Source organism: Camelus ferus, chromosome 13, assembly GCF_009834535.1.
Source record: "Camelus ferus isolate YT-003-E chromosome 13, BCGSAC_Cfer_1.0, whole genome shotgun sequence".
NCBI classification, from domain to species: Eukaryota; Metazoa; Chordata; class Mammalia; order Artiodactyla; family Camelidae; genus Camelus; species Camelus ferus.
Window position 1 is genome coordinate 12,620,573 of NC_045708.1, and position 25,952 is coordinate 12,646,524.

Sequence of the window (25,952 nt, forward strand, 5' to 3'; positions counted from 1 at the left end):
GCTATAGCAGGCTCTTAAATATCCCCAGTGGAAGGAATTAAATCCAAGACTCCTTTTACCCTTCCTTCCACCTTCTGAGACACCTCTCTGTCTGTGGTGAGAACACAGATAATGCAAACTTACCTGAACAGCTGTTACGTGGTAGAAGAGGTGAGGCTGCACTACTCAGAGCATCTCTGAGCCTTAGTGTATCCCCCATTTAACAGAAGAGTGATTAAACAAAGAATTGCTAACCTCCTAAGAAGGGTGTTCTCTGCATTCAACATGCTAATGGGTCAAAGCGCTTAGCACAGAGCCTGGAACAAAATAGGGGCCAAATCAACATCAGTTCCCTTCCTGCTCCCCTATTACCAGAACAATATGGTTGGTATGAGAAATCTGTTGCCTGAAGGAAAATAGGGGCCAAAGGGGAGATCAGCTACAATCCCCCAGGCCACTTCCATCCAACAACCTGTTTTTGTAAATAAAGTTTTATTGGAACACAGCCATGTCCATTCATTTACATACTCATGGCTGCTCTTGTGCTGTAACATCAGAATTTAGTAGTTTCAAAAGAGATCATGTTGCAGGCTTTTGCGTGGCCTGAAAGCCTACATGTACTCTCTGGTTGTTACAGAAAAAAGGCTACCCTTGGTCTAAAAGATTCCCCCAAATGTTAATTTTCTGCATGTTTTGTGTTCATTCCTTTTGCCTCTATTCCTGTGTGTGGTTGAGGGCTGACTGAATTTCCGTTTCATCGTTTACTTGTGGGTAAGATCCCTTCCCCTCTCTACACCTCAGCTTTCCCATCCATGACATGGGGACAATGCTAGCACCTACCTCATAGGGTTGTTTAGGGTCGAATGAAATGATATACATAAAGCGCTTAGCCCAGGTCCAGTGCAGAGTTGAGTGTCCTGTGAACAGAAGCAGTTGAAGGCCAGGCTCTCAGTGGTAAAGCACCACATCCTCGTGGGCCCCACATTGTGGGGGTGACGCAGCCTGCAGACCAGAATGTTTTTCCAATAGAATCTAATTGGCCTCATCGGGGTTCAAGGCCACTACCTCCATCTCGTTAGTGCCAAGGATGATGAACCGGCTAAGCTAACCTTCCAGAGCCAAGTTTAGACACAAGGGGATCCAGAACCAGCCAGGTGAGGATGGCTGCAGAGACCTGAGGTGTCCACATCTGAGAATGTGGTCCAGGCCTGGCCTTATATTACAGAACAATTTGAAGAAGCATCACTTGGAAATCTGAAGAGGGGTACTGAGATTAGGTGGGCCCCCCATCCCACTTTTCAGTTGGAGGGCCCAGGACACATTGGCTGGGCCAGGCCTGAGAGTCCAGGACACCTGGCTCTCTGACCACTGCTCTTCCCAGCCCACCCTTCTCAGTGTGGGTGGAGGTTTATCATCAAAGCAGCATCTTCTTCACAGGGCAGAGAAGAGACTGGCATACAAGGGGCCCCTGGCTTCTAGAACATAGCTCAGCAGTGGGATTAAAGAATGAGGATGTGTCCTGCACTGGCTGGGCCCAGAAATGAGCCTCAGGGAGGGAGGGAGGAGGAGGAAGAGAACCCGACCCACTACTTTGAGCAGCCAGATCAATCCCAACCTTCTCCCCGTCCAAGCTGGACCCTCACCCATCCTCCAAGAGGCCCTCCAGGTTTCCTCCCCATTCCTCAGGGCAGAGAGGGTGTGGGGGCATGATGGATTGGGTGAACTTCGGAGACTTGCCCAGAGGTTCCCACCAAAGGTGTGAAGACAAATGGAAGGTCTGACAGGGGCATAGGGGACCAGGAGGTGAACAGCTGCTGGAGCAGGGAGAGGGGGCTGCTCGCAGGGCGGTCACGGGGGCCAGGGCAGGCTGTGTGCTTCTGTGCACGTGAACTGCCGGGGTGGAGCTACGAACACTTCCTGAAGGAAGGGGGCAGCGAGGGGGGCGTTTCTGGGTCTTATACAGAAGTTCCTGGCATTTCTGAGCTCTGATTCCCAGTAAACTCTGTCTTCCTTCCGAGCAGGCCGACTACACACGTTCAGCACATCTCTGTGGTCCCAGGAGGGTGGGTGTGGGGGTTCTCCACCAAGACAGATCCACTACCATGTCCTGTTTCTCCTCCATGAGGAGTTTCTCTGTAGCTCACCTGAACAGCAGGGAGAGGAGAAACCCCATCTGGGATGGGACCCCCATGAGGGCTATGGGGCCAGCACCATCTCCCCTCATCCAGGATCTCAGGTCCGCTGTCACTCAGGTAGCCTTGGCCCTGGTTCTTACAAAAGCCCAAACGGATTACATTAGGGTTGCACTTGGAGCATCTGCTCATCACGCTGGTGGGCTTGATGCTGCCTGGGGAGGACGTGCCTCCTCCCCGGGGGCGGACCCAGGTCCTTGTCTCAGACCCAGCATGGGAAGTGGGTACTGCCAAGCCTCAGAGACTCCACGGAGAGACTGCCCAGCAGAATCTCGTGGAAAAGCTGTTTACTCATGTCAGCTCCGTGCCTGTCCCCCGACTCTAATATAAAGGTAGTTACGGAGTGCCTGCTACGTGCCAGGCACTGTTCTCCGCACGTGGGTAAATCAGTGACCATGAGAGATGAGGACCCCTGCTCTAGAGGAGCTGGCAGTTTAACAGGACAGAGAAGCAATAAACAGAATCAAACAGCAAGTCATACAATATATTTAATACAGACCAATGAGGGCAGCTAAACCTTCCAAGCTCCTGTGATGTTCAGACCCTCTTCTCAGTGTTTTCTGTATGTTAATCCACCTGAGGGCCAAAGCCAAGATTCAATGCTCATCTCTAGAGCCTGAGATTTTAACCACTCACACTGCTCTCCTGCCTCCCAGAAATGCACACACTTTCTCTCTTTTTGAGAGACTGGCAGGCAGCGAGAAGCAGTCATCTCGGCAGCCAGTCCCTTCAGCTCAGTGGCGGGGAAATCTCCTTCAGCCCATGTCATGGATAAGAACACTGAGGCCAGGCCCTCAGGTTAGGAGCCAACAGGCGGAACTGAGTCAGATGGGGAAAAGCCTCCAGGGGGTGTTTGGATGACCTCGAGGTTCGGTTCCCTAGGGGCCAGCCCCTCACCCACCCCCAAAGCCCAGCCTGATAGGATTAGGGGCTCAGCACTCAACACGTGGACACCCCTGGCTTTCCGCTCTGGGGCCCTCTGAAGAGGTGCAAGGAAAACAAATACTGCCCATTTGACCTCCTCTCTGATGGCTTGTCGGAGGCTGGGACTCGCAGCCCCCAGCCCACTCTCTCCCCTTCATTCCAGGTTAAGGGCCAGTGGCTTGGGAATAACTCTTAGAAACCAGCTCAGGACAGCTTAGAACAAAAGCTTTTGTGACAACACTTCGAGTGATCTGATTCCTGCAGATGGATCAGTTCCTACCAGCCCACATCTAGGAATTGTGAACAGGGTAGGCTTTTAGGGGTGGTGGGCAGAGACAGAAAGGGGACACCTGGCCTGCCCTTTAGAGATTCCTCTGTCTGATGATGGAGACACAGCCCCTTCCTGAGGAGCTCATGATCTGAGAGGAGAGACCCAGCTCCTGTCCTCAGGAACTCATAGCCTGCTGGGAAAGAAACCCCTTGTCCTTAGGCACCCCAATCTGACGGTGGAAGCACAGCCCTCTCTTGGAGACTCCCCAGCGTGATGGGGGAGACAGACAGCGGAAGCCATTCATAGCCACAGTGCTGACCAGTCCAAGCTCCCAAGCAAAGAAATCGGGAGCAAGCTTCTGCCATTTCAAGGGTCATTTGGGCTGGAGGTCACGGACAGGCTGCCCTGTGCTGGGGTTTCCTCGGGGGCCTGTGTAATGTGTCCCCGGGGGGCAGCCTGGAACTGGAGCTGCCTTCTCCCTGTACTTTCCTAGATGCAGACTCTATTAGAGTCGGAAGTGGAAACTGAGGTCCAGAGAGGGGGAGGAAATTGCCCAGATCACACGGTGGGTGAGCAGCCAAGCTGGGACCCACACCCAGGGCTCCGGACCCAACACCGGGGCTCCAGCTGCTGCTTCACAGGAAGGGGGGTGTTTCGGTCTCATCACCGCTGTTCCTCTTGCTTCATCACGACGTCCTTCATTCTCCCTCATTCACCATCCACCCCCTTTGCTTCTCTTTGGAGCTTAACCTGCAGGAACCTGTAAAGAGATTTCCATATTTACAATTTCCCCCACACAGAACTAATGAAAAATATTCTCTAAGTGTGCAGTTAATCACACAGCCGGGATCACAGTAGACCTAGCCTTGTTCTTCCCTGCATCTTGATTTTCTTTTCTCCTTTCCCTTCCGTGCACGAAAGAGTTACGGTGACCGTGGAGCGAATGCTTCCCGCGGGCCAGCTGCAGATGGGGCTAAACGTTTTACCTGCTTCCACTCTGCGAAGTTTGGCAGTTGCCCTGTGACCTTGGCTTACAGATGAGGCATCGGATTTGTCTGGGGTCATCCATCCATCCACCCATCTAACAAAGATTTATTAAGCCCCATCACATACCAGGTCTTGTGGTAGATTCTGGGAAGCGGCAGAGCCAGGCTTCCAATGGTCTGGCTACAGAGCCCCCGTGCTGCTCTGTTGTCTCTGCCCCGTAAGGTTGGTCCTGTGTCCCTATGGGGAAATGGAGGCTTGAAGCCACAGTGGCAGTTAAGAGCATAGCCAGGTTCCTAGTCTATACCTTCAAAAGCCAAGCTTCCCCCTCCTTCTGAGACCAGCAGGAGTAAAGCTCAAGACTTTTCATTTCTGTATGATGTGGTGTCCTAAATGTGTCTCCCCAGTAGACTCCCACCACTGCCCTCCTGGCATCACCAGGCCTCCAGGGAAGCTGAACCAGCAGGGGAAGGTACTCCATCAGCTGAACACTTACAGGATGCCCCCATCCCTGGCCAGCACTTTACTTCTGTGACGTTACTCCAGCCCCACAGAACTTGGGGAGACAGGCACAGAGAGGTTAAGTCACTTGCTAAAGGCCACAGAGCACATGAGTGGTGGCCATGGGGTTCTAAGGCAGATCTGCCTGACCCATGCAGCTCACCTTCTCATCACCCTCCCAGCGGGATGAGATCAAGACCGTCCGCCCGCGCAAGGGAACTGAGCCGGGCATCCTGTGGTGGCCACTGGAAACTCCCTTCGCCTTTCTGTCCCCTCACTTCCTCTATGTGTTTTTTCTTCCCCTTTATTGGCAACGATGCGTTTATAATAAGCATTCAAAATGAGTCTTGCTGGACCAGGGACAGGGAAGGAGGAGGGAGGGGGAGATTTGTAGGCAGGAAGATGGGGAGGGGGGTTGTGGGGTGTTAAATAGCCCAGAATTTTTAAAAAACTGATGCAAATCACTGGTAGGAGAGAAAATTATGTGCAATTACGTCCTGATATTGGAAGGTTTTGCCTAGCCCAGGCAACAAGATCTCATTAACAAGCAGAAAATAAGATTGAAATGGTGTGTAAAAGAGCTGAAAAATGAATTTGAATGCTGCGTTTGTCCACAATTACCCCCTCCTTCACACATATTTTATTGCAATTTTTTTATTATTCTTAATCTCTCCATTCCTCAAAGCAGATTGGGGACATCCTGGCATTACCGGGGCGTCGGGAGGAGGTGTGGAGGATTTCCTGCTCCCCTGAAAGGAGACCCTTCTCTTGCACATTTTCCAAGGTTGGGTTTTGGAGGGATCAGAATTCATTTCTCCGGCTTAGCGGGTTGTAGGAACATGGGGGCTTTAACCCCAGCCAAGTGAGCGCTTCTCTGGGCTCCGCCCAGCCCTTCCTGCTCCGCCCTTCCCTGCGGCTCTTCTGCCTCCAGCTTCCTTCCTTTTGCCTTCTCAGGGTCTCTTCCAGACTCTTCTTTCCCGGGAGGTCTCTCCAGCAGGCCCCGTGAGTGGGAGGAAGCCTGGGGCAAGAGAAAGCGTGTGGCCTTTGCCAACGAGCAGCCTTGAGTTGTTGTTCTGGTCCTGCCACTTTCTAAACTGTTGTGTGCCCCTGGGACAGCTGGCCTAACCCCTCTGGGCTTCATTTTCCTCATTGGAAAGTGGGAAGGATAATCCCCACCTCTCAGGGGCTGCTGTGAGAGCCAAGGGAGAATCTGAGTACAGGGCCTGGCACACAGTAGGTGCTTTTATAAGTGTGCATTCTCCACCCTCTCCCCAATCCGTGCCCTGGCCTCCCAACTCTGCCTTTCTGCTGCCCCATGTCTTCCATCTCTTCCCCCTTCCTTCTCTCCTCCACTCCTGGAAAATGCTTGAGTTGGTTTCCAGTCTTGGGAAGGGAGGAGGCCAGGGTGCAGGTAGCATCCTTCTTTGCAGAAAGTACAGGAAAGGCCATCTCCCTGCTCTGTCCTTGGGCTCCAGGGAAGGATGAGTTGGGATGGAAGGAGTGACCAGTCTCAGTTGGAAGGACACTGGCTCTGATGCTGGTTTTTCCCAGGATTAGGGGAAAGCTAACTGAGTCACCTCACACACCCACTCATGTACCCACTTCTCATGGTGACCAATAGTGATGGTGTGGGGTCAAGGGTCAGCTGGTGGAAAGGACCAAAAATCTGGCCAGATTTTCTTGGACCTGAAGCCAAATGCTATTTTGCAGTAACTGGCTTTCCCTGTACCAGTAAGAGCCCAGCTCCAAGATCGCCCCCCTCCCCAGCAGCCATATCTGCCAGCCCCCATCACAGCCCCGATCAGGGTACCAGTTGGGGGCCCTGGGGAGTGTCCACTCAGCACATCAGGCCTCCTTACATGCTAAGTGCCCCTTCCCCATGACTCCCAGCCAGTCCTACCCCAGCACAGGGATGGGCTACAGGCTCCAAGAATCAGCCTTGAGGCCCTGGGCATCCTCGTGGCACCGGCCAGCTCCTGGGGGGACAGACCCTGCCAAGATCCTGCTCTCACATCCAGCTCTGCTTTTGTCCGTGGTTAACCTACCTCAGTGGGAAAAGCTGAGTTATTTCCCCCCTGGCGGCTCTTTGCCAAACAACGCCACCTGCTCACGTCAATCAGGGGCCCAGCTCCGGCCCACAGAGGGAGGCCGGGACCGCCTTGTCTCCTGTGAAAACAGACCCATGTTTACGTCTCTGCTTTTCTCACCCCCTTTTCCTGGGTGGAAGGGACGGAGGGGGTGGGGGACAGAAAGGCGAGACTGGGATCAGGAACTTTCTGGAATGCTAGTGATGGGGGCGGGTCAGGCCTGCGTGCAGGCCCTGCTAGGAATTCGGGGACTGGTTTAGTGCCTAGTTTCCGAGTGACTTCAGGACCTTTTTATCACTGGGGGAAACCCTGGCCTTCCTTCTTTCCTAGAGACCAGATGGGATTCTGCGAAGACGGCATCTTGAGGGCTGTCTTCAAGTGATGCTCTGGGCCTCCTTTTTGTCCACCGCTGATACACCTGTAGCAATCAAGACTCTGTGCATTAAGAAGGTGTGGGCGGGAGCCGACCTTGCCCCTCCCCCTGGGCAGAGTAAGGCCTGGCGTAAACTAGTGGGGAGGGAGAGACCTGGGTATTTCCACGCACTACTTGGTGTTGGGGACCATGGTCTTCAGTAGGATCGCAGGCGAGGCAGCAGTCTTCTGTGCGTGATGATTCGTTCTGGTGACACACAGAACTCAGTGTCTGGCACATAGTAGGCATCCAGCAAGTGCTGGTGAACCCCCTGGGGTGCCTCGCAGGCCTGACAACACACACTGTGCTCTGTACCCAAGAGATTTCTGAGGCAGCTGATCAGTTAGTTTGCACTCGAATTTCATTGCGTGCAATTCAGTTCAAATGCATTTGTCTAGCTCATGTTATTGACACAACGTATAGAAGGGCTCAAAAAAAGAAAAAGACATGGCTGTCTCTGCTCTTACCAAGTATGTTTTGGACGAGACATTACTTCCCCCGCTCACCACCAAAGAGCAGTGAGAGAATCACTTACTGACAGTTTCCGGGGATTTCTGATCAGACAGGATAGGAAGAGCAGAGGAGTTTGGAGAAGGGAGGGTATGGTCAAAGAAGGCTTCCTGGAGGAGGAGTCTCAAAGCAGAGGCAGCATTGGCTCAGAGGAAAATAAGGGAAGGGGTGGGAGGTTGGTGCAGACTAGACAGCAGCAAATAATATGGCAAAAATTAAAACAGCGTCTAATTCAGACACGTCACAGGCACAGTGAAATGATCATACAGACCGGAGTTGGGATCCCAGGTCCTCTCTACTTACTTGCTATGTGACCACAGGCAAGTTACATCAGCTCTCTGAGCTTCAGTTGCCTAAGCTGGAAGATAGAGCCAATACTAATCCTGTAGAATTTTGAGAAATAAATGAGACTTTCAAGCGAAATACCAGAAACGATGCCTGGCAGATAGGAAGAGCTGAATATGTGACAGTTTTTCCCTCTCTGCTTCTCCTCACCCTAATTAGAAATTGAATTAGCCATTCTTTTCAGAGACTAGAGGTCTAGGTCAGCCCGGGCCAGGCCTGGTCACTGCTTGGAAAGTCAGGCGATCTGAGCTCCCTCTAGACTTTTCTCCTGATCCACCGTGAGACCTTGGTAAATGCCTGTCTGCTCTGGAGAAGTCAGGTTCCTATCTGTGCAATGAAAGAGACGGACCATCTGCTAGTAAGGAACCTTCCTGCTCAGAGTCCTTGATTTCTGCAGGCTCTCTGTACAAGAGCACGTTGAATCTCAGCCTCTCCATCCTGCACCTCCTCCCCACCCTCCTGGGACCCCAGCCTGGGCCTGGTGGGCTTCCCAACAGGCAGAGGGGTTTAGTCAACCAGACCTGCCTGGCTTGGTGGGAAAAAATGCAAATAGCGGATTTGTCCTTCTTTCTGATTAGCACGAGGGCTCTGAACGAGACAGTCCCGGCAGATAGAGGGGAAGAAAATGAGGGAGATTAGCAATTAATACGGCGGGCAGGCTCAGAGCTGCTCAGGTCCGTCCCTGGGGTCCCCAGCGGGAGGGAGGCCTCCGGAATGGCTCGGTAACCGGACCTGGAAGGCCAGGCAAGACTCCAGGTAGGAGAGGCGGGGGTGACTTTGAGGGTCCCCAAAGGGCCATGCTGTCCCCTGCCTCCAAGCCTTTGCACCTGCTGCTCCCTCTGCCTGGGATTCCTTCTCTATCACCCAGTCATCATTTCAAACCCACTCCTACTTACTCTTTAAGACTTGGCCCCTCCCAGGAAGACTTCCCTCACCCCCTCATGCTGAATTAGTTGTCCTTACCCTGTGTGTTTATCATATTTTATCTGTGTATTAAAAGGGCTTCTATTACTAGACAAATATTAAGTAATAACAGTAATGGTTCAATCTGAGGTGGGGGGCACATATACCACAGACCAGATGTTGTGCTAAGCTCATTACATGCGTTATCTCATTTAATCTTCAGAACATCACCTTTGGAAGGGCAAGGTCTGGAATTATTTCTGTTTTACAAATGGCAGGGCAGGGAGGGGACACTGGCACCATGCAGTTTAAATAATTTGTCCAAGGTCAGTTGCTAACAAGTGTCAGGGCCTGGACTTGAACCCAGCCTGCCTGGTCCCAGAGACCATGCTCTTAGCTAGGGTCTGTTTGCCACCCGCTGGTGAGATCTTTGAGGGCCCCAAACTCTTTGATCTCGGCTATTCTCAGGGCCCCCTAAGAGGCAGGAGAGCAGGCAGATCAGGCAGCAGCTCTCGATCCCCTGGGCCTGCGGCACTGTCACTTCCTACCTGTGTGATTCCAGATGGCTTCTTCTCTCCCTGTTGCCCTCTCTGTAAAGTGGGGCTAATAAACAGTTCCCATCTCCTAGAGCTGGTCCATGTGTTGATGGATGCTGAGCAGTGTGGCATCCAGCGCAGTGCGGGGTAGCTCTTTGCAGATGGGGGCTTCCGAGGCCACACAGTGAGTTGGCACAGGGCCAGGCCCCAGATCTCCAGTTGGGGAATTAATTCCCTTTGGCATCTTTTGAGTTCCCCTGCTCCTTCCGGCCTCCCTGTCCAGGCTCCTGCCCTGCCCCAACCCCAGCCCCAGGGCTACCCCTCTCTCCACATCCTCCCCACCGGCCCCTTCTCTCTCCTGGCCCTCTCCCCAGCTGGGAATGTTTCTCCGACACCTTTAGGGGGTTGGGACAGGTGTTCTGAGCTGCCCTGGGGACTTCTGCTATGGGGTGGAAGCTGATGGGATGGAGACAGGCAGAGGAAGCTCCTCTCCTGGGGCTTCTGGGAGCCTCCAAGACCTGGGCCAGTGTCCCCTGAGCATCACTGGCAACTTTTGGAAGGTCAGGTCTGAGTGCCACCCCAACTCCTGGGCAGCCTCAGCCAGGCATGGCCACTCTGTGCGTCTGTTTCCTTTTGAGTGACAAGAGTCAGCGCTTTCTTTGGAGGGAGGACAGCGTCTACCCCACCCCCAGCCCAGCCAGGCTGCCCTCCCACTCTCATCCAAACAGTCTTGTCTTCAGGTCCTGTCCCTCAGCCCCTAACTTTCTCTCGGGCCCAGCTGATGGGAAATTAACTGCTGCTTCCTCTACTGCACTGATTTTCTTCTTGCTTCCTGGTTCTCTCCTCCCCCATTTCCTCCCTCCCATCCCCAGATCTCCGGCTCCTTCTCCCCTTTTAGCTGCATCTACGTCAGACCCTTTTTCTCCCTTCTTCCTTCTTTCCTCTCAAATCCAGTCCCTACCCCCCCCCACCCCCATTCTCTTTCCCCTAATCGCTCTCATGCCGCTCCGGTTTCTCCCGCGAACACCTCTTCTTTCTCCCTCTCCAGCCCCTCCCGGCCCCCTCACCCTCTGCCCCTTCTCGCCACCGCCCCCCCCCCCCCCCCCCCGCTTTCCTCCCGTTCCACTTGTCCCGCATTTCTCTCCTCCAGTTCGCTGACGGCGGGCTCCAGGCAGGGCTGGGCGCGGATCCGGGGCCAGGCCGACCTGGGGCCGGGGCCGGGGTGGGGGTGGCGGCGTGGAAGCGGGAGGGTTGGTGGGGGGTGGGGATCGGCGGGATCCGCGCGGCCGCCCCTCCCTGCGCTCCGCTGCCGCCGCCGCCGCCGCCGCGCCTTTGATCCATGGCCCGAGGCCGCCTGACAGTGGAAAATGCGGGGAGACAAAACCACTCAGTCAAAGTGATTCCCAACAACTGTCTCCCCGAGATAAGGATGCGCTCGGGCTCGGCGGCCTGCTTAATTCCTGCGGCCCGGGCCTGGGATCGGGGAGCAGCAGAGAGACTGGCCGCCCCCAGAACGCCAGGGCCGGGTGCTGGGTGTGCGGGTGCGGGCGCGGGCCCTGCCTCCGCCGGCCCGTCCATCTGGGGCGCGCACGGTGGCCGGTGGCCGAGGGGCAGGGCCGGAGCACGAGCCAGCGCTCTGCAGGCAGGCACTTAACTTCCTGGGCAGCTACAGCGAGGGTTTCCTCCCGGTTCCCCGGCCATTCCTTTGGTCCCCTCAGCCAATGCGCTTGCTGGAACATTCTCACCCTCCCCTTTCTTCACTTAGCCAAGCCCTCATCACTTCCACCATCCTCCAGTCTAGGTGGCTGTACTCCCGACCAGGGTAGCAATTTTGCCTCTGAACTCTAACTTTCTGGGTACTGCTCTCTCCCCCTAAAGCAAGGACCAGTCTTTTCCCATGGCCCTTGGCCTCAGCACAAAGCCTGGCACATAGTAGGGGTCCAGTAAACAGCTGTGGGCCTGCACTGGACACTGAGCTCCATCCCATGTTGGCCCCATGGCCCCTGCCTTCAGGACCTTTCAGTTAGTTTGGCAAGAGACAAGCAAGCAAACCAGGAGCCAGAAGGCTTCAGAGGGAAGGGGATGCCCCAGACAAGAGGGGGCGCGGAGGTGAAGGATCTGTGGCCCCTGCATCCACCTGACGTGGGAAACACCTTCCTCAGGGCCACCAGGCTAGGCTGGACTAATCACCTAGAGGTGCCTCTTTGCTTTCCCACCACCCTCCTTGGCAAGCGGAGATCGGAGGTTCAGGAGGTGACTGGAGGTCAGATAATGAGATCAAAAGGGAACCTTCACAATCCTACCCTAAATCTCCAGGGGACTGCTTGGGACAGAGAGAGCCACTGTGGTCCTAGTGATGGTAAGAGGGTAAGAGGCAGAGGTCGTGGGGAGGCAGAATCCAGCTCAGGATGATGGAAGGGACAGCCTTATAAAGCAGTGAGGACCCCATCTTCTGGGGGGTGCAGGCCGGATCTGGTTTTGTCAAGACTGTTGGGGAGTGGGCTCTTCGAAGGGTAATTTAATCCAGTTAGAGTCAGTGGTTCCCACATTGTGCATCGGAATGATCTGAGATGCTTGTTAAAAATCTAAATTCCCAGGCTCCACCCTGGTAGGTTGATCCAGTGGGTCTGTTGTGGTCCTGGGGGAATCTATGTTTTAAAGAAGGCATCTTCCAAGGCCTGGCACATCCAAAGCAGGGGGTTAGCTTGTCAACATCCCATCAGCACCTTGACCCCTCCTGCTCTTTTTTTAGAAACTGACTCTGGGATGGGGCTGTTTGAGCTGAACTGAGATCCCTCTCCAGCAGTCTCCAGCTTAGACCGTACCTAGAAGTAGTTAACCCACTGCCTCCTTTTGCAACAGAGACCCCCACGGTAGCCCTGCAGGCTTTTCACTGCCTAGAAAGACTTCGGGATTAGCAGGGCTTTTCCCAGGGCACAGTGGGTGTGGCAATGGCTGGATCATTTCAGAAGGTCAAGGGACAGCATTTCCAGTCACCTCTGTCTCTGCACCCAGCGACACAGCAATCCCTGCTTGATGCAAAGCCCTGAAAAATCCCTTCAAGCATCCAGCACCAGATAAGGAGACCCTGGTGGGGTGCGTGACGGATACTTACCCCTGCGCAGCGCCTGGCCCTCCGTCCCGCTGGTCTGTGGGGGGCCAGCAGAAAGTGTGAGGGCTCAGCATGCCTGCCACCCTCTTTCCAGATCGGGGTCTGAGCTGCTTCATCAGAGGATTGCGTTCCCGTGAGCACCCTGGCAGGTGTCTTACACCAAGGGGACTCGACCAGGCTGAAATAGAGGCGGGTTCCTGAGCCGCCCTCAGGGGCTGCCTGCCCTTCCCCACCACAGATAATGCCCTTCCCCACCCCTGACTCCGTGGCATCCTTCCCTGAGCCCGTGGGTGCTGACTCCAACCCCAGCCAACTCCGACCTCCCTCTCTAGGCCTCTGGGGGAAGCAGCTGTCTCAGCTGTGACCCCACCTGCATTGTCCCTGAAGAAATGCAGTTGCTCCTTTAGCACCTTTACTGTTTAGCCTTGATGTGTTCGGAACCAGAGGGGTCACCGAGGTGCTTTTGCCCCATTCACTACTTGGTCCTCATTGAGCCCTGAGGGCCTGGAACCATTACACCCATTTTGCAGACTCAAAGAAGCAAAGCTCAGGGTCAGCGGCAAGGAACCACGTCGAAATCCAAAACCCACATCTGCCTGATGCCAGGGGTTTGATTCAGTCCTCTGTGCCGGGCTGTCACAACGGAACCCTTGCTTCCAGGTCTGCTCTGTGCTTTGATAAGCTTCCAGAGGATTCGCAGGTGCAAAGTTTGAGAAGCCCTGGATGAAATGACTGCGTTATGCCCTCCCCACTCCCTGGTTCTCAGATGCCCCATCAGCTCCTTGAGTGACTCAGAATGGACCACCCTGGGCAGCAGAGGAAGGAGGAAGGGGAGGAGAGCCTTGGAGGGAAGCTGAAATCCCTCAGAGGCCCAAAGGAAGAAGCAGGGAAGCAGGGGAAGTAGGCTGAGGGCTCATCCAGCCTGCGATGGTGACAATCAGCTGGACCAGGGTGCCAGCCCAGCCTTTCTGGCATGGCATTCTCAATTCTGGCCCACTAAGCTCTGGGGCTGATTCTGGAGGTGCCCCCTGCTGAAGTGATATAGGAGTGGCAGGCAGAGGGGCATGGAAATGGACAGACTGACAGAGCGATAGAGAGAATGGGGGGTGTGAGATGCTGGTGGAGAGAAGGGAGATAAGTCCAGACGTGCAGGAAAAGGGAGGCATGGAGGAGCAGTGGAGGCAGAGGGAGAGAGGCAGGAAGAGATAAAGAGTCTGGGAGAGAAGCACATGGAGAGATAGAGACAGGGAGACAGACAGAGAGAGAGACTCCCAGAGACAGAGAGGCAGAAACAGGAAGAGAGAGAGAAAGGACATCACAGAGAGTGATGTGCAGACAGGGACCTGCCAGGAAGCAAAAGGCAGGGAGAAACAGGGAAAGGCCAGGGATGATGGGAATGAGCAAGGAGTGATGGAGAGTCAGAGACACAGTTGCAGGGAGATGAACTCACGGAAATGGGGTGGGGACAGGGAGCCGAGACAGAAGGGAGGACCCCAGAGCTGGAGAGGGGCAGGTGCAGAGGGCTTGAGGGTGACACAGATCTAGCTCCGCAGTCAGACTCAAGTTTGAATCCCAGCCCCACCTCCACCTAGCCGTGTGGCCTTGGGGAGGGAAGGTACTTCACCTTGGGTTCCTCCATCAGTGGGATGTGGGACCCTGCCGGAGCCCAGCTACTCTCCAAGCTCCCTTCTCCCTGCTACAAGTCAGGTGTCCATGGCAGGGACCTTTTCCCAAGCAAAGGGGGCCTGCCCGGCCCTGAACCCCAGATGCCCCACTCCCATCCCTGGCCTCCTGGTGTGGCAGTGGTTGGTCTCCGAGCCCTGGGAGCCCGGGGTGAGAAGTCTTGGCCTTTTGACGAGTGTTTCTCTTTAGTTCCAGATGCCACCCTGACAGGGGCTCCCCTGTGATTAATGTCCCCACCCCCTAGGCCAGGGACCAGCCCCTCCTCTGCAAGCCAGAGCTGGTGGGTGTGTGGGCAGCACAAGGACCGAGCCTTCCAGAATCCCCTCCTGGTCGCTCCCTCTTCCTGGACCTAAGAGCAGAGAAGGACGCTCCTCAAAGTCGCCCTGAGATGAGCCAGTTAAACTCAGATGAGCTGAGTTTTCATCCAAGTCCCTGTTTTCCCGTCTCTGTGAGACCTATAATCCTGTGGCCATCATTGGGGGCTATGTCAGCAAAGCGCCCGGAGCCCCTAAGGGCCAAGCAGGGAGACCTCTGGGGGCCCGCTGGGGGCTCCTACCACCCTGATAACAGAGGCACTAAAGGTGGACATGGGCGCAGAAGAATAACTGGCTCAGACAGTGACTTTGGGAGGTGAACCTGACAGTTCATCAAGCCAGGTAGGGGGCCCAAAGGACTTTAGCCACTTAAAGACTCTGATGTGGGGAGGCAGGGGAAGGCACCATGAATAGTTGGGGGTACTGCCAGGTGGTTTGGGGGACTGCTGCCAGAATTGGGGACCATCGTTGGAGATGCAGTTTGAGTTCGAATTGGTCGTGGTTGAATGGGAGAGCTTTAGGTCATAACTCTCCAGCTGGGAGCACTGGTTACCAGCTGGGTGACCTTGAGCAAGTGACTTGACCTCTCTGGGCCTCCGTTTCCTCATCTATAAGAGGTGGATGACAGTCGCACCTATGTCACAGGGTCGCTGTGAAGAGTAAATGAGTGAGCACAGGAAATGCTTAGAACGCTGCCTGGTGTGAAGTAAGCGCTGAAGCAGCGTCAGCGAGGATTACAGGTGGTTCCATTAGGAAGCGTGGGCAGCGTGCGGTCATGGAGTAGCGTTTTCTCGGGAGCTGAGGAACCAGCTGCCTTGGGGCGCACGCAGTAGAGGATGGGGTGGGCCCTCCATTCTGGTTCCTTCCCCCACCTTGCCCAACCCCCTTCTCAAATAACCCAGAGCATCGCCTTCCCAGCCTGCAGCGCCAGCAGAAAGTTGCTATCTCCTCCCCCCATCTCTCCCAGCCTGGGCCCCCCCCCCCCCCCGCACAGAGACAACATCTCTCTGCCGCCCGTCGTCCCCAGCCTCTTGTTTGTTTGGTACATCGGAGCCGTGGGCACGTTTCTGCTAATTTTGTGGCTGCCTTTATCAAATAGGGATTCACAGGCGCTTTATCCTCGATAAGTGGATTAGTCGGTGAGCTAAACAAGACGGTGCGGGACGCGGGGGCTGCTCCAGAGAAGATATTTGTTTTGCAAAGAATGAAGCTTGCGTTCCTGCCCTGTGCAAGCGCAGTAGCTGGAGGGCGGGCCCTCTGAGCTCCTTCTGCCCGGGCAGGGGAGCCCGAACTCTCGTGGGAACTCTCTGTGGTGCAAGCAGGAAGTGGGAGGGAGGTTGGGCCCCAGGAGAACAGGCCTCTGGGTCCCACTGGGGAGGGGAGAGTGGAACCCTGAGTTAAATCCAGCCCTGTCATCCCTGAACTCACTTGGAGAGCATCCCATCCGTGGGCGGCAGCTTCCACCTCCCCATCTCCTACCTTCCAACGCCTTTCCTTTCCTTCCTCCCTTTCCTCCTAGCCTCTTGCTTCCTTTTTCTTTTCTTTCTTCCCTCAAACACCCCCAGAGGCCTTTTGCTAAGTATTGTGAATCCAGACACGGACGAGACACGGTCCTTGCCTTTATAGACAAAAACACAAAACCAAACCAAGAGGCCCCCAAACATGACAGCAAGAGGCAACTATGGTTGCGCACTGGGCTCCTCCAACTTCCCTCCGAAGTCTTTCTGGTAACAGTTGAGTGTGCTCCCCCCGAGGCCCCGGGGGTGGGGGCCTAACAGACTTTCATGTGTTGTCTTGAAAATGCACGCTCGTTTCGCATTCGTTGCCACTGTGGAGCCATATTTGTTGATCATCGTAATAAAATTAATTAGCATCGGGGCAAGCTGACACTCCAGGAAGTGGCGCCATGTTATCTGTAGCATCGCAGATATTGAGGCTGACCAGGGGCGGCAAAGGTGACTAGAGGCGTGGAGTCTGCCCCAAAAAGGGGATGTAATCATAAGCAAATAGAGAGAGGAGGAGGACTTGGATCAGGGTAGACGTGTGGAGGTCAAGGCCAGGGGGTTCCCAGGAAAGGGGTGTGGATTTCAGAAGCATCTTTCTAAAGAGACCTGGAGATGGAGTAGAATGCTCAGGGAGGGAGAGAAAGAGCTGGGAGGATGCCTGGTCCAGCTGTTCCCCTAGGCTGGACGAGAACACAGGGGGACCCAAATGTTTCCTTTTTCTTCCCCATTTTTAATATGGGTGGCCAGGATCTTGAGGTCCCTGCCCCGTGCTGCAGTAAGAATCTGGTTGAGGGTGAGAGGGGGAGCGGAGACTCTAAGAAGGAGAGAAAAGGATGGAACAGAGCATCCCAGGTCCCCAGCTGGTCCTTAACAGCGGCTGTCCTCCCCAAGCTGCCTCCAGCTGAGTGTGATTTTGCTATTTATTTACATGTAATTATTGCTATGAGGTGCAGATATTAACGCTGTCAAGAGCAATTTGCTCTGACATTTTTCACTCTCTCAGTGCCCCCGCCACTCTCGATGGAACCCAGGGCTCTCCCCGCTCGGGCCACTGCGAGCTCGGTGGCCTGGCCGGGAACCACCCAGCCGGCAAGGAGTGGCGTCAGTGAGCTCACCCGGCTCCTCTGCAAACTCATTAAGCTTTGAAATTGAATTTGGTCCGGGAGAGGGCTGGCTGGGCCCTGCTCCACCCGGCCTAGGCTGGCTCAAGGCCTCCCAGCCCTGCCTTCCTCTGAGAAAACTGGGCAGGGGCTGGGCTGGCCCGGGCAGGGGCTGGTGGCTAAGGCTGGCAGAGGGCTGCTGGTGAAGACGGTGGATGGTCATTGTCAGAGAGATCAGAATGCACACAGCCAGCAAGGTGGCCACGACACATGGGGCAGGCATGGCCGCTGGAACCCTCTGGACCCCGTTACCTGCTCGTCCTACAGGAAAACCAGACAGCTCTAACTTGGGCAGACATTACTGCAATCAACTCATGTACTCACCTAACAAAGAGGCTTCCCTTTGGTGCCAGGCAAGCGTCTTAGGCAGCCTTCAGGGGATGGGCCCACGGGGGATGGGAGTGGGAGGCAGGAAAGGCATGAAGCTGGCCCTGCTGTGGGTCCCTGAGGGAGATGCTAGAGAGAGAATTGACTTTGGAATCACACCTTCTGAGCTCAAATCCCAGCCCACCCCGCCCCTCTTACCAATTGTACAGACTTGGGCGAAGTTTTTAGCTTCCCCAAGTCTCAGTTTCCTGATCTGTAGCATGGAACAGCCCAGACCCACATTATTTGACTCTAAGATGATTTGGTGCTGGCCCTTTCTTGATCTTCTCGGAAGGCCTCAACTGGAGCTTTGCACACAGCTGGGGGCCTCACTGCCTGCTGCCTGGCTGCTACCACAGCTGCAGCAGGGAGCTCTGGAGGGTGAAATGCATCCCACTTCTAGAAGGATTAAAATCCGCATCCCTCTGACAGCTGTGCTAGGAGTGATTGGCTGTACTCCTTGCCCATAGTAGATGCTTGGCACATAGTAGGTGCTTGGCACATAGTAGGAGCTTAACAATGGAAGGCTAGGATCCTGTTTCCTTGGGAGCCTCTTGATAACCAGGGCCTGTTTTATAGAAGAGGACACTAAGATTTGTTCATTTGCTTTTTCATCCTTCCCACTTTAAGGGGCTTTGCTCCTCAGAGAGGGCAAAGCTATCATGGCCGGGAGTCCTTAACGCATTGTGATATGTGCCAGCTTGTCTGCCCAGGTACTAACGAGGCCTTCCTGCCACCACTCACTCCCTGCCACAGCCAATCTGCGTCCTCGTCGCCGGCAATTACTGAAGGGGCGCTCCCCCACCACGCCAGGGGGCCTGAGAGCCCCGGCCTCCCGGTCCCCCGCCTCCTCTCCCAACCTGGGCCCGGCCAAAGTCAAGCAGGCCCCCTCCCTCCCGCTCTCATCCCTCCCGGCTCCCCCTCCTCCCCTCAGCTCAGCCAATTAGGCCCCTGACACCTGGAGCCGCTGACAAACTGTTTCTGTCACTTGCTCTCTGTCTTTCATTAGGGCCGCAGAGGAGGGGGAGCGGGAGGGGAGGGGGAGGGGATGGGATCTTTCATGCTTAGTAAGGCCAGATACATTAATTACAAAACGGCCATTTGCCGCGTGAAAGTGTGCTAATTAAATTTATGCAATCATTATCTTTAAATAGTCATATCTTTCCCGGCGATCGGCCCCTTCCTTCCCCAGCCCCGCCGCCGCTCTGAGCAGAGTTGCGCTAATCCCCCGCCTGCCATGATCGCGCCATCAGAGATGGTCTCCAAATCCCACCGCACCCCACCGGCTCCAGCACCCGCCGGGGGCCAGGAGCCCTTGGGCCCATCGTGGCACAGACACCTTCAGACTTGGGCCAGCCCAGGTCCACAGCCAGTGCCCCCGCCAGTCTAGATATTTCTAGATGTTTCCAGACATTTGGAGGTTGACCTCTTGTAGACCAAACGTTGGGAATTTGTGTGTGTGTGTGTGAATCTTTAGCTTCTTGGACAATGAGTGGGAAGTCATTCTATGCATCCTCCCATTTTCTAGACTGCAAGGACCCCTGGGATGGGGAGGGAACTCTGAAACCCGTTGAGTTGAGGGATGGGGGTGAGTATGCCACGTGACCCTCTGTTTATTCTTTTCATCCATGCAACTCTGCCAGGCTCTGTGCTGGAGATAAACAGAGAAGCAAATTCATTCATTCATTCATGAATTCACTCATTCAAAGAATGTTTATTGGGCACCTTCTTTGCCAGGCACTGGGAAGGGGACAGCAAGTCTGCCTCCAGCAGCTCCTGGTCAAATCCAAGGTCAAGGCTGGTCTGTGCCTAAGACAGGAGGGGGACCACAGGAGGACTGAAAGTTTTCTCTGAGTGGGACCCAAACGCAAGGCTTGTCAGCCTTTTTTGGCTTCGTCTCTCAGAGGGTCTCCCTCTGCTCAGCCAGAGGTTCTTCGTGCAGCCTTGGCTGAATCCTTCCTCTACAAAAATGATGGTCCCTGCTTTCCTCTCCATTCAAGCAGAGCCTGTCTCTTGAGTCTTTTCAGGTCTGGTGTGTTGAACTTCCATGTAGAAGGGAGAGGGAAGCTGGTGGACTTGGTGGGTAGGGAGTCCCCTTCCGGCCAGAGAGGACCGTCAATGGCCAGGTGTATCCCGAGTGCCCTCTGAGCTTCTGAGGTCCCCAAGCCCCAGTGTGTGCCCTTGGTGAGGTCAACTGTAGAGGGTCAGACCGGACATGTGCCCAGACACAGATGCGGTACCCACAGAGAACACTCACACATGATAATCACACACGAAACTCACACACAAGCATACACAATACTCCCACAAACTCACAAGCACACACACAAAGTTCACTCCTGCACACATTATGCTCCCATGTGTACATGCATGCACATACGCCAGACTCGCACATGCACACACGATACTCATATCCATGCACACACAGACTCAGAAACACACCTAGAAAATTCAAATATATACACACAAAATACTTTCATGTGCACATGCTGGCACACACCCACACTAATCTGACACATGCGATATTCCCATACGCGCCTGCACACACACACACATACACACACATACACACACACACACACACACACACACACACAGAGTTAAGAATGACCCAGAGTCACCTATGGTAAATGAAGACCACAGCCAAGTGCAAGGTAGGAGTATTAGACTAGAAGTCAGAGGTCAAGGGTTCTTGCCCCAGTGCTGTCACTCACCCCTAGGTGATTCTGGGTGAGCTCCTCCTAAGCCTCAGTTTCCTCATCTGAGAAGTGGGGTAACGGCACTTCATAGAGTAGCTATGAGGCTTAAAAGGAGATGCTTTGGAAACTGTAAGGTGCCGGGCTCATGCAGGAGGGTGGCAGCAGCCAGACTCAGAGAAGCCTTCACGGGAGACTGGGTGGGGATGACGAGAGGGGAACGGGAGTCAGGAGGCTGGGATTGGGGTTGGGGTTGGGGTAGGGGAGGGGGGCTTGCCTGTGCACTAGCTCTCCTGGTTGGTGAGGGGCTGTGTAAGACGTGGATGGTGTGGGGGGAGGTGGGGAGGGCAAGGGCCATAAGCAGAGAGATGGCAGGCAAAGTGGGGGAGGTGGTCGGGGACAGGGAGACCTGCAGGAAATCTTGTTTGGAAGCTCAAAGTCAGCACCCGAAGCCCATTACTGCTGTCCACAGGGGGCAGGGAGAGGGGAGGGGGCCCAGATCCTCTTAGCAGAGAATTGAGCTGGAGAGGGGGGGAGCGATGGTGGGCGGCTGCCTGGGTGGGTGATTTCTCGCTTGCAGTAATCCCAGCATGGAGCCGGGGCCAGGCAGAGGGCCGGGCGGGCGTGCATCTGCGTGATGTGTGTCTGGGTGTCTGCTGGGGGTGCGTGGGGGGTGAAGGCAGGCATACAGGCTTGCATTAGCGAGCTGGTGCTTCTGGAGTTGAGAGGCTGCGGTGTGCAGAATGTGTGTGGGTCTGTTTGCCCAAGTGCGTGTGTGAAGTGTGTGGAGGGTGGCCGGGCAGGCAGGTTTTCGTGGGTATTATTCTTTATATGTCCGTGTTAGCCCGTCCGTGTAATGCTGTGTGCGTTCCGGTACGACTGTCCGTGTGAATCTTGTGTGCGTGCCCATGATGTCACCCACGTGGGTGTGGGTGTGTAGTCCTGTTGTGTGTGCAGCAACAATAGTGACTGAATGCAGTGGTCCTCAGACTTGACATTAGAATCCGCTGGGGAAAAAGCCTGATGCGCAGACCCCCAGGCCAAGTCATTCGAGTCTCTAAGGTGTGGGGTCCTAGCATCATCATTTTGAAAGACTCCCAGGCGATTGCACCGGGCAGCCAAGGCGGAGAAACAGTATTTGAACAGACAGACCCCAGCGGAGCCTCCCTGTCCCTTCTTCCCAGCTCTTAGCCTGTCCCATGGGGCTCATCTAGACACAGAGGTGGACTCCAGGCCCCAGACCCTGAGGGACCAGGGCAAGTCGTGAGCTGGGCTGCCCCAGATCAGCCCCCAGCCTGGGACAGTGTGTGGTCTGTAGAGGCGTATTTCACGTAATCCAGACAAAAACGGCACTCCATTCCTGACAAGCTGTGCCCTTGCCTTCTCTCCCTGACAGTGGGGACAGACTGCCCCCCAAACATGCCCCCTCCCACCTCTTGTGGAAGTCAAGGGGGTGAATTAGTAAGAGGGTGGGCCAGGGCTGCCCTCGGGTCTGAGCCTGGGAGACAGAAGGGCTCAGTGTGCCAAGCCACCAATCATGTTTGGGGCCAGACCGGGGTCAGGATGAGTGGCGGTGGTGAGCCCCACCCCAGGACCCGCTGCACGGCCACTGGCTTTTGATGACACTCTACCCCAGTGCACACCACTGCCTCTCTTTGAGACCCAGTATCCCCATCTCTGAAGATGCGCCAGCCTCCAAGTTGTGTCCAGGCTTGTCTTTAGGTGTGTTGACATGCAGGGGCGTGCGTGTAAGTGTATTGATGAGTTTAAGAAAGGTAGGTGGGCATATGTGAAGTTTATCGTGACGGTTTATTAGGGTTTCTATGAAAAGCTATTTGATGATCCAGGGAAGAGGCATTTTGAGATGTCTCACCTTCCTGGATTCAGGCATGTGTCCCTGTGGACGTGCGGTATGCCGCTCTGGTGTGTGAATTCTGGGCTGTGCTAGTTCTCAACTTGTGACTTCACAGATTCGCCATCAGGGCCCTGTATCTTGTGATGTGACCCACTCTCCACAAATGAGCACGTTCGGGGACCCTTAGGGACCAAGGCAAGTCGTGAGCTGGGCTCATGGGATCATCCCCAGAGGAAGGTGTGACCTGTCCACATGACACACACCTGGCTCCCTTTCCAGAGTGCAGGCAGACCAACGCTTCATTCAGAAAGCACCCACTGTGTGCCGGGCCCACTAGGGAGAAGAGGTGGAAAAGGCAGGGAGGAGTTCCCTGGGTCTCTCAAGCTAGGTGCCTTCTAATCCAGGTGGCAGAGGAGGCGGGGGGGGCGTGGGTGAAGGAGAGGAAGGGGATGGGGAGAGCTTGCGTTCACTGAGAACAAACAACGTGTCTTAAGAGTTCTATGTGCACTTACTCATTTAGTCCTTCCAATAACCCTCTAGGGAGCTACAATTATTATCATTCCCATTATACAGATGAGGAAACTGAGGCACAGATGGTTAAAGACATTGCCCAGGGTCCCAGCTAGTCAGCAGCAGAGCATGGATGCTAATGCAGATATTCTGGCCCCCAGTGCTGCAGGGAAGCCCCTCAGAGCCCTGATTGGCCGAGTGCCCTTGATGAAACCGCTATCCCTGCGAGGCCTCAGGGTCACCTTCTGGCATCACAGAGGTGGGACTCCCGACCTGCCCCCTGGTCGCTGGTCAGGGTGGTCCTTGGCTTCATTCCAGCCTCAGCCTCATCTCCATGTCCACCATCCTGACCTCACTAGTTTCTGCCCCTGCCCCTCCCTCTCCCCTCTGCATCCTGCCACAGCCCCCTCTCTCCCACCCCAGACCCTGCCACGGAGCCCCGATGACGGCGATCACCCCTTCTAATTGCAGCCTCGCTCCCAAAGCCACGTTCGGTTATCACAGAGGGTGCAGATCTCACAGCTCAGCCTCCTCGGTCCCAGGCCCTCGGGGCCAGCTCAGGAACGGAGGGAGTTAATTACATTTTCCCATCCCCTTCTTTTAAAGTCGGGGAGCGCCGGCAGGTCCCAGGGGAGGGGGCAGTGAGCAGAGGATGCGAAAGGGGGGCTGGTGCTGGGCTCCCGGGGCCCCCACCCCCCAAAACCCTACAAGCCTCTCCCCAGCGGCGGAAGGGGGGGTGAAGCTGGGCCCCTTGTTGATTTAGTCTGGTGGAGGCTGGGACTGATTTAGAGCAGAGGGAGAGGAAGGGGCTGGGGGCGGGTGGGGGCCACGGCGGGTTGAGGGGGAGAGGAAAGGATGGCTGTCACTCAGCCTGACGGACAGCCCAGAGATTTGCCTTCAGATAAAACCTTACAGATGTGGAGGTCGGTATTGATTTTGAGTTAGTAACGGTAACGTACCAAGAAGTAATACATTAGTGAAAGCAAGGTCACAGGGAAAAAAGTCAAACCCACCAGGGGAGAGGTCTTAGCATTCTTGAGGGGGGTGGATTACCGCATCAGACCAGGACTTCCTCAAGTTCAAAAGTTTGCAGGCCCCAGACCTCAGCTGGGCCCCTAACTGTGGGCAAACTTCCTGCTTCCGCAGGCAAAGAGGGACTCCCAGGGGTCCGCAGGCCAGCCAGAGGCTGGCAAGGGCCACGTCGGCCCGCAAGGCTCTTTGCATTGGGGTTGCCGAGGGCCGCTCTCTCCGTGTTCTGCAGCACAGCTTGCTGTGGGGAAGGACCACTGCTCAGGGTCACGAAGACGTGAGTCCAGTTCCCAGCTCTGCCGCTTACTGGCTGAGTGATCACACGGGTGCCTTTTCACTTCCCTGGGCCTTAATTTCCCCTTATGCAGAATGGGAGTCATAGCCCATTTGCTTGAGAAGTCATTCAATGCTCCCCCTCCCATCTCTCTTCAGTCGGGTCCTGTCCCCTTTGCTTAGAAGTTGCCATGCCTTGATACACAGGGTTGGATGCAATGGAAGCCCTTTGATCCCCAGGCCTCTGAGCACTCTGGGAGAGAGCAGGCAGATACCCCACACCCCCATTCACACCTATCCCAGATGTGGATTTGATTTGATGTTCCAGGGCAAATCCCATTGAACAAATCCCATTACAGAAAAAGCTCATTCTGAGCTGTCTGTTACTGGCCCAGGGTCCAAGACTCCCTGAGCCACTGAGCATCACATGAGCCCCTTCTGACAAAGCATGCCAAGAAGGCTCACAGCTCTGGGGGTTCTTCACTCTTATCATGGACCTTCTTGCTATGTCTTAGATCTGCTAGGCATGTTCTGACCTCAGGGCCTTTGCACTGGCTGGCTCTTCTGCCTGAAAAAAGCAGGCAGAAGAGCCAGCCCGCTCTATCTTCCCTTGGCTGGTTCTTTTCGGTCTTGCTGACTCTCACCTCTTTGGGGAGATCTTGCCTGGCTACTCCACATACTCCCTTTATTTTAATTTTTCTTCCATGGCACTTATCAGTATGGGAAATTATATTATAATTTGTTCATTTGTTTGTTGTCAGCCTCCTTCATTAGACTGGCAGCTCCAGGAGGTCAGGGAGCTGCTACTCTTCATGACTGTATCTCAGTACCTGGCTCAGTGTCTGGTACATACTAGGTGCTCAATAAATACTTGTTAAGTGAATATACATGAATTCAACAGGATTTTCTGAGCATATAGTATGTTGCAGGTACAATGCAGGCACTGCGGTTGCAATGAAGGATGAAACACAGTCCATCCTGCCCTCAAAGAGCTCACAGTCCAGCCCTATCTCTAGCCTGGCACATAGTAGCACTCTGTGAAATGTTTGATGAATGAATAAGTGAATTAATGAAGGATGTCTTCAGGAAACACTATATCTTTTGCTATAGCTGAGGCATAAAGTGCAAGGTAGAAAGGGGTGGGAGGAGTTGGGACAGGCAAGTATGGGTCCAAGAACCCCATGCCCTGTTCATCTGGAAGGTACTGAGGAGCCACCGATAATTCTTGAGGGATGTGCTCAAATTAGGTGGCAGTAGGTATCTGCCTTGCAGGATGAGTACTGGGTCTAGGCACAGCTCCCAGCCCGTCCCCCAAACACCCTATCCTCTCCCTAACCCTCCATCTCATCTTTCTGGGCCTTAGCATCCTGGTGATTTGCAGGAGGGAAGGATTCAACTGGGGTCTCAGCAAAGCTGGCAGTCCCTCCCGAGAGTCTCCCCACTGCCACAGTGGTCCTTCTGAAGGAAGGGAGAGGGGGCCTGTGTGCTTTCCTTGAGCCTCTAAGTTTATTCTTGGGGTCCAGGCCTCCTCGGAGGGAGGAGCAGGTTAGTAGGGAATGGGATGGTGGTGATTTTCTTAATTTAGATGGAAAGTGAGGTCGAGATTGGGAAACTGACAGGCAACCTGGAAGAGAATCGGGTCTCCTAACCCCAGGGCAGTGTTAGATTCCTGAGTCCCCCCACCAGCCCCTCGAACACACACCCCTAGCAAGTTCCTCAGGCCCCCAGGGCCCCACGTCAACAGCTAGAAAACTGCAACCCACCACCACCCCCTCTTACCTGCACCCAAGCACCCTGTGTGGGCT

The 25,952-nt window shown here is 54.8% G+C and overlaps 1 protein-coding gene across 4 annotated transcripts in view; it reads left to right on the forward strand.

Moving 5' to 3' along the window:
- The window catches only part of PAX7 (paired box 7), a 101,547-nt gene that overhangs the window by 61,642 nt on the left and 13,953 nt on the right, over positions 1–25,952 (forward strand). The window lies entirely within an intron of this gene.